General features: G+C 37.3%; 1 long non-coding RNA gene across 1 annotated transcript in view; it reads right to left on the bottom strand.

The window, feature by feature from the left end:
* The window catches only part of LOC118405278, a 26710-nt gene extending 19896 nt beyond the window's left edge, over positions 1 to 6814 (bottom strand). Inside the window, exon 1 of the long non-coding RNA XR_004829870.1 lies at positions 6730 to 6814. This is a non-coding gene — a long non-coding RNA (uncharacterized LOC118405278). The remainder of the gene's footprint in view (positions 1 to 6729) is intronic.
* Between the last annotated feature and the right edge of the window lie 1872 nt (positions 6815 to 8686).

The following is an 8686-nucleotide window of genomic DNA, read 5'->3' as shown; positions in this document are numbered from 1 at the left end:
TGCCAAAAATTTTACTTGGATCATTTACCAACTATCTTATGCCTATCTATACCAAATGTTACTCATACCAGGGTACAGGGGTGCAAAATATACCGTTATAAGACCGTCAACAACAGTCGCACGGAGCTAACAGCGCAGAGGAAAATACCATCGCTAGCGTTTCAACTTCGGATAACAAGTTATAAGTACTGTTGAACTCAGTAACGTTAAAGTTTGTTTTTAGTTGCCTTTGACGGTTTGACCTGAAATAGTGTTACGCTAAACTCCCGAAGAGAAGTTAAGTGACTGCTGCGATTATCATAGATATGCCCCTAAGAACTGATACAATATAAAGCCTTCTGAATAGTCTAAAATGCGAGAGCCTTAGGCGGGCTTCGCTCCCCCTGGCGGGAACACTGCTATATACGGGATCATGAGGCCCCGCTTATGAATATTAATTAGCCTTTGGCCTCCTCTTCGCTGATTGGCTAGGTCTTTGATTCAATTAACTCTCCGGCTGACGCGCACAGGTGTGGCTCTGTGCGGGGTCACCGAAGGTCACGTCAGGAGGCCAAAAGAAAACAAATTTCCCCTCAGAAAAGTGCCAAAATTAATCATTTTAAAGTTGTTTATGTCAAAAATTTTACTTGAATCTTGTTACCAAGTATTTAATGCCTATCTATACCAAATTTCAGGTCATTTAATTGTAATACCAGGGTACAGGAGCCAAAAGTGTCCTTTTTTGGTCAAAAATTGGCAAAAAATCGCAAAAATAAGCATTTTGTTGCACTGTACACCAAAAGTGTTATTGAATTTATATGAAGGGATTATCAAGGCACATCTGTGTCAATTTTCAGCTCATTCGGTTGCAATACCAAGGTACAGGAGCCAAAAGTGTCCTTTTTTGGTCAAAAATTGGTCAAAAAATCGCAAAAATAAGCATTTTGTTGCACTGTACACCAAAAGTGTTATTGAATTTATATGGGGGCATTATCAAGGCACATCTCTGTCAAATTTCAGCTCATTTGGTTGTAATACCAGGGTACAGGGGCCAAAAGTGTCCTTTTTTGGTCAAAAATTGGTCAAAAAATCGCAAAAATAAGCATTTTGTTGTACTGTACACCAAAAGTGTTATCGAATTTATATGGGGGCATTATCAAGGCACATCTCTGTCAAATTTCAGCTCATTTGGTTGTAATACCAGGGTACAGGGGCCAAAATATACAGTTTTGGTCTAAAATTGACCAAAAAATCTCAATAAAATCATTTTAGAGGCAGATATGAAAAAACTGAGAAAAAAGCATCAAGGTATTGGCCCATTCTACCCCTGTGTCAAATTTCAGGTCATTCGGTCCAGGAACGGCGGAGATGAATCACTTTGAAGATTTGACAGGAGAAAGAAGAAAGAAAGAAAGAAAGAAACATTACGAATACAATATATTTCACCATACTATGTATGGCTGAAATATAATAACAACAAAAGTGTAAGTTTAATAAGCTTAATAGGCTCTTCTTAAACATGGGACCTCCGTGGGCTCTTCTTAATTAATATCAATATAAACATTGGTTTACATTCCATCAGAGAGGACTTACCTAATATATCAAATATTGTATGTATTTAAGTTCGCGGGGATTTAATTTCGCCGTAGCGGGAAAAAGGTTACACAATAGACTGCAATCTAATATATATATGTCATAATAAAAAAATTAATCCGAACATTAATCCACCGCGAACATTTCTGCATTTACAGTAATAAAAATATAGTTGTTACAGAGTTTGTAGAGAGGAGTACAGATACTGTAAATGCATTTAATTTTGCAGGGATTTAATTTCGCGGTAGCGGGGAAAAAAACTTTTTTTCGGTGGTTTCAAGTTTGGGGTAGCACCATGCACTGTAGTCTCTTACTGCCGTGGAAAAATTTTCGCGGTGGTTTTAAGTTTGGGGTAACGTGGCCAACGCAAAAACGCAAATATTAAACCACCGCGAAAGTTTCTGCATTTACAGTAATTTACCTATTAGGGTACAACTTTTATACCTGCTAAATATTTAATCTTTAAGTCAGTATCACATTACCAGAAAACTCCTACATGTAACCAGTTATTTAATTAAAGGCCTTCTGTTAGGGAAAAATTTATTTCAAAGTACAATCCTGAGAAAGTATGTACATGTATCCTGTACTAGTACAGTGATCTGACATAGTGACAAGATCTGAATTTTCAGATAAAGTTGGCAGAATTTGTCTGTATAGTATGAGGGCACATGTTTACAAAAGTTACAGATATTTTTCTTCTTTGCAAGGGCATAGTGCCAGTTTGTGAATATGATGATAAAAACTGAAGGCAAATTAAGGGTAGAGGATTTTTCTATTTAGGTTTAGAAACAAATTAAGTGATTTATCTTAATTTGAACATGAAAACACTCCTCAATAACTAAACTGAGAGTAAGGGTCTGATTCATAGACTGAGAAATTTACTTTTTGATTGTAAATTGAAAAATAAACATGAGGTGCACAGTAGAAAGTAAACATATGTGCAATTAGAATTTCTATCAATAGATCATTTGCAGAAAAATAACTTGCTTGACATTGAAATATAAATTTTATCAAAAGCTTTGCATGCTGAAAAATTCAGGCTCTGTGTTATTAACTCAAAGCCAATTTTTGGAAAATGGAATAATTTCAATTGTTAATAAATTGTTAAGGTTTGTATAAAAACACTAAATCCTGGTGAACTGTAAACAGTTTCATCAGTAGCAGGGTTGGACAAGTCCACTATCACGATTGTCCTGGAAAGTAAAGTGCTGATTGGACAAGTGCAATGTTGTTCTATCCCACTTGCCCAATGGGCTTAAGTAAGATTTTTCATAAGTGAGATTTTGAAATAAGGTTACTTGTTTAACTTTTCACAGCCGGGCATCAAGAATTGGTCGACACAGAAAAATAGAGCCAATGATAAAAGAATTCCATTGATGGAAGTGAAAATGCATGGAAATATGTTTGTTTTTCCTATTTAATGTTTGGGAAATGAAAAGTTGTTTTGGGCAAGTAAATTTTTCACATAATTGCCCGATAGGACAAGTGAATTTTAGAAAACTAAGTGTTAAAGGGACATAATGTAGAAATTTGGCGCCAAAATTTCAAATGTTCTGAACTTAAAAATCACCAGTTAGATTGACATTTGTAACTTCTTCCCAACATATCTGCGTCATTTTATCACATTTCTAGCGCTAATTAACAAAGCCAGCGTAAGCCACGACCAAATTCTCTTACTTCCGGGTAGCCTACCGGAAGTAAGCCGGCTGTAGATTTCCGAATCAACCGTCGCGGTCGCAGATCTTTGGAGCTTAGCGGGACTTTCAACAAACTTCAGTAACGATTCGAGCAAACCACCGAACGCGTTCTAAAGCGCACTTTGGTTCGCCGGGGATTTGGATAAGATGGCGGGCAACTCAAGCGGCGGAGGGAAGTGCGCATATTTCAAGACGTCCTCACCTCGCAACAAAGTCGTATCCGTACGTCGTGAATATTCTTGTGCAGTGTAATAAGATAGACTCAACTCATAATGTAGAAAAATGACCGAAAATAGTGACTTTATTTTTTACATTATGTCCCTTTAAACCCTGAGTAGTTTTTATCTTGGTGTATACTCTCAAAAGAGAAATGTTTGAAGAGATGATAGTTTGTAGAGCAACTTTTAGCGGTTGCAATTTATACAAATAAATATCCACGTAAAAATATGAAAATATTAGCTGATTCTCAATGGTTTATAAACTTGTGCAGTTCTAAATTAAAAAGGCTTAGCCTTAATAGGAAATATGACACAAAATGAAATTGAATATCAATTATTATAGCATTCTCGGGTAACTTTGTTCTGTCAATTCCTTGGTCCGCCAGGGATTTTCCAATGTTAAGTTTAACGGGCAACAAAACGATCAAATTAGCACTTAAAAGAATCTACTTCAGATTTATTAAAAAAAAAAAGATGAAATCATAATGCTGATACTGATGATATTACAATGCAAAATTTTATACAGTAACTAACTGCAAGTAAATTGCACAGTGGATTAACGCACACTTTGGTCAATTGCACGGAATCCCAAACTGGTGTCCATTCACTCCATTTTTAGTGACTTCGCATTTCTTTTTTGCATGGCGCTGTGTAAGCAATGCCGGGTATCAAACTGAACAAAAATGCTTACGACAAGTGGTTGCTTATAAGAACAGGGTGTAATATATGTAAAATTGGATGGGACTGTTTCATGTGGTTTGGAACTGGAGGTTGTTTGTTGCAATTGTCTAGTACCCGGTTTTGACTGTATGAACGATCTGTGAAACTTGTATATTTGAGTATGATATTCAAATATATTGTTACAGTACTATATATTCAATTTGGTTGTGTGAAACAAAATCTTAAAATTACAACTGCCATAATTCTGATGCAAATATTGTTAACCAGATATCCAACAAATCCTGTGATGAATCAATATTTATTGTTGCTTCTAATAGGCCATACTATTTTGATATGTTGGTTCTTGTATTTCTTTTTTAGAAAAAAATATGGAGCAACAGATCTCGAGCTAAACGGAATTTAATTGCAAAAAGTCAGGGTTAAGATAAAAAATACAAAACATAAAGAAATAAGAAGTTTTCAGCTTGAAAAAAAGTAAATAACCACAGTAATGTAGAGACACTGCACCTGGAGCTGGTTGCTGAAAATAATCAAAGTAATCTCTTATGTATGTAATATTGATATATTATAATATCCTTAGATCATTTATGAAAAAATTATAGTCTGGGTGCAATGGAAAATGTACCCACATTGTTATTTACTGGACTGTAAAGATGTTGCATCCACAAGAATTTGATGGTAAAAATGTGAAGGTGTGGTGGATTTTGAAAAAAAATCTTGTTGTCTTGTTGTGATTGTTGGAAAAATATGTCGCGATTAATGGTCCATGTGCCCAAATATGATAATTGGGGGCTTTTTCCTAAATTATGGTACATGTACAATGTAGTAAGTATAAGTTTGGTTTGGTTTGGTGGGTCATGATCTTTGTATGTGCAAATATGAGAACCACAAATTTGGTGTGACTGACTTGTACAATTTGTCTGTGGTTGGTACAATAAATATTTGTATTGTTGAAAAGATGTCTTTTTATTCAAATTGTCTTATTTTACTTTAATTAAGCTCAGTGCAGGGCTGTCTCCAATTTTTGTTTTCATCTGTATATATAACGATTATATATTACATTATTATAGCCGTTTGAGGTGTTTAGCGGAAAGCTACATTCACTGCACCCAGAGCACTGGTAGATCTTTAAAGGCTGTAAAACTTTATATAGCACACTTTCATGTGATGATATTATATATCTGATGATGTATGAACAATTATTTACATGCAATGAATAATGTCCAAGTCAACCAGGGCTCGAATTGTACCACCTGCATATGTAGGTTTAATATAATAGTGCAGGTAAAATTAGAGCTGTGCTGCAATGGTCTATGTAACGTTACTGTGTTTCAAACAAATGTCCTATAACATCCATTGGCATAATACCGGTCGGTTTACTGCAATTTCTCAAGCAATGCTAATTTGGTAAATGATCAACGCATCATTTTCTCCAGTTACATGTTGCTGTTACAGCTTACCTTTGCCACTTCTTCTGTGTAAATTATTTTGTCTCTCTGGTCCTGCTAAAAACATGAATATCGTAATTGGAACACACCGCGGAATTACACGGAGAACGGGCGCGTGGTTGGAAGGGGGTGCACTATACCGGTCGAACGAAACACGGCACAATTACCTGCCGCTATGTACCTTTATACATCCTCTGTTGTTCCTTTCTTTCCTGTTAGTAGTTGCACAAAACAAAAATCTGCATGAGCATACAAAAAGTCATGAGAAAATGGGCGTATACTGACAAGAATTTTCATTTAATTTGGTCCGTCACAACCGCTATGACGTAAAACTTTACTGCTGGCCGTAGCATTAAAAATGGCGGCGTACGTTCAATTTGACCCATTCAGCCGTAGATCCGGGCGATAATGCAACGGTTCTTCACACTTTCACACGAGTTGTAGGTCACCAAAAGAAATTCAAGATTGCTGTTGAATCATGCTCGTCTTGTGCCGTGAGCACATGTGATTATTATCTACAAATCTGGCGATGAACGTGACAGTGTGTTTGTCCCACGACGAGCTCGCCTGCCCCGAAAATGACCTGAAAACTTTTGGCCTTGTTGTCTTCGAATGCATTGTAATCGATGCTTTGTAAATGATGTATTGGACACCTAGATGTCTGAAGTGTGCATACCTTAGAAATAGCTATTGTTGCATGTGTAGATCTCTTTAAGTTCCACTATTTTTAATCGACCGGTATAAGGCTTATGACCGGTATTATGCCAATGCATTTTAATGTAGCTAACGTTATATGGATTGTTATTAGCTGCATTGACTGTTCATAAAAGAAAAAAAAAATAGCAATGGTTCCTGAACAATGATCCTCCTAAATTCAGAGTGGTGCAGGTATACGGAAAAAAGTATTCTGAGCCCTGACGTCCATCAAATATCTTCATAGAGGTTACACAATAACAAACAAACAGCTGACAACTGGGTGAGATACGTGTGACGTCATCACATGGCTTGCATTGGAGAAAAGGGTGAATTTTGGCATTACGTTACTACTACTTTTCATAAATTCTTCTTCATAATGGTCAGGAAAACATAGGACGAAAACTGACAGCCGCTTACCTCCTAAAACGGGCGTTAAACAGGTCAAATAGTACAAGTTTGACCAAGCAAGATGATCCTTTCCAAGTTGTGGAATGTAGCGGTTCACAAATATGCAAATGAGAGATGGTCACAAGTATGCAAAGTTGGTACCATTTGTTCTCTTTAAAATTAGTTTATTGGACAATTCATACCCGTAGGCTTAATTGCAAGGGATAAACAATTAACTATAATGTAACGTTACAAGAAGAAAGTGAATCATAAAACATACAAGTGAAACAACCAATTCTGATTAAAATACGTTGCAAATCAACATTGTGAGCCTCATATCATTAGATCAATCAATTTCGCAAAAAAACAGTTTTATCATATTCAATGCAAACACATGACCAATGGCTTATTCAAGGAAACAAGTGGATATACAACGTACAATTTACGTACAATGTACGACGATTATGGCCTGAACAACCTCTAATGTAGCCATGTATCAAGGGCGCCTCCCAGCGGAATAAAAAATAATTACAATATTTTCCAATCCGAACGAGAACAAAAAAATGTTAAAATTCATTATTCTTCAGTTTAGGACAAACTTAAGATGGATTATTAAAAGATCCAGGGAAAACTCCTTATCTGGATCAAATCATTCTAGGATGATTTCAATGTAGTCCAGTATTGTGTCCCTGATAGAGTTTTTACAATGACGGATCATTTGAACCAGAGCTTTCCGGTAGATTTCGTAACGGAACGCGTAAAGAAGCGAGTCCGAGAATGTGTTAGTCAATAGCACGATATGCAAGACATCCTGAGCTACACTGAATATAGACATCGACACTATATCGGACAAAAAGAACATAACAATAGGCGGGAGCCAAGTGATCCAGTAGATAAACAGTACGATACTGAGTGTCTTGGTTGCTTTAAATTTTGCTTCTAAAACTTCTGGAGGGACCACATCAGTACTATTTTCAGGGCTGGGAGAAAGGCTTTTCAGATTTTCCTTGTGTTGTTGCGCCTCGCGGTCTATGAGAATAGCAATGATGGTACTGATGATCATGGTAGCCAGACAAATAGCGCTAGACACGGAAGCCTCGGTGAGATCGGGTATACACGGGTAGATACTTGTTGGCGATACTTGCATGCCGTTTGCGCCGTGGTATGACACGACTTTGACCGCGCCGAAACGGATGACACCAATAAACGGGGGTAGGACGGCGAAAATAACGCTCAACCCCATGGCTAAAACTATCCGTGGTCGTGACAACTTTTCTTCGAACTTCATGGGGCTAGCGATGTGGACGTAGCGGCAAACCCACAGACACAGGAGGAAAGAGTGGGCTAGAGAGCCGACCACACACACGAGGAAAGCTTGGGTCTTACAGGCCGCTCCGCTTAGGTAAGTCCCGTGTGTGGTGTTGTGGATACTTGACGGAATGAACAGCAAACTACTGAAGACATCTGTAACAGCCAGCGCGGCCAGGAAGAAGTACCGGGCTCCTGGAAATTGAAAGATAAAGTGTGAGAAGGAAGTGGCTACGAATGCATAACTAACGATATGTTACGACCCTGCCTAAGCACCTCAAACGACCTCAACAACCTCAAATAAGGCTAATATGTTGTGTACATCGGGCAGCGACCTTGTGTGGCACTCTGGATACATTGTTGCATTTATAAATAAAAACAACGCGGCGAGTCCTCAGCATTCACCAGTTATTTGGACTTAGTCCACTGGTTTCAAGATCGAAGTAATTGGAGGCTGAAAAATACTTAGTATATATTAAGTATTATAAGTTGACGATTATAGAACTGTGCTATGCTAACATGCTATAATCTATGAGCCACTTATGATTAATACAAAATCCACAGTTTTATCTTACTGTCGTCAGTGGAATGAAGAAGCCATCGAAAACTCCTCCATGTAGACTCCTAACACAGACGATCTAATATGGCGTCCAGAAATTGCTTTGATTTTTAAACCGTC

This window comes from Branchiostoma floridae, chromosome 18 (genome assembly GCF_000003815.2).
Source record: "Branchiostoma floridae strain S238N-H82 chromosome 18, Bfl_VNyyK, whole genome shotgun sequence".
Taxonomy (NCBI): Eukaryota; Metazoa; Chordata; class Leptocardii; order Amphioxiformes; family Branchiostomatidae; genus Branchiostoma; species Branchiostoma floridae.
Note: the sequence above shows the minus strand (reverse complement) of the source record. Positions and strands in the feature narration are given on the sequence as shown.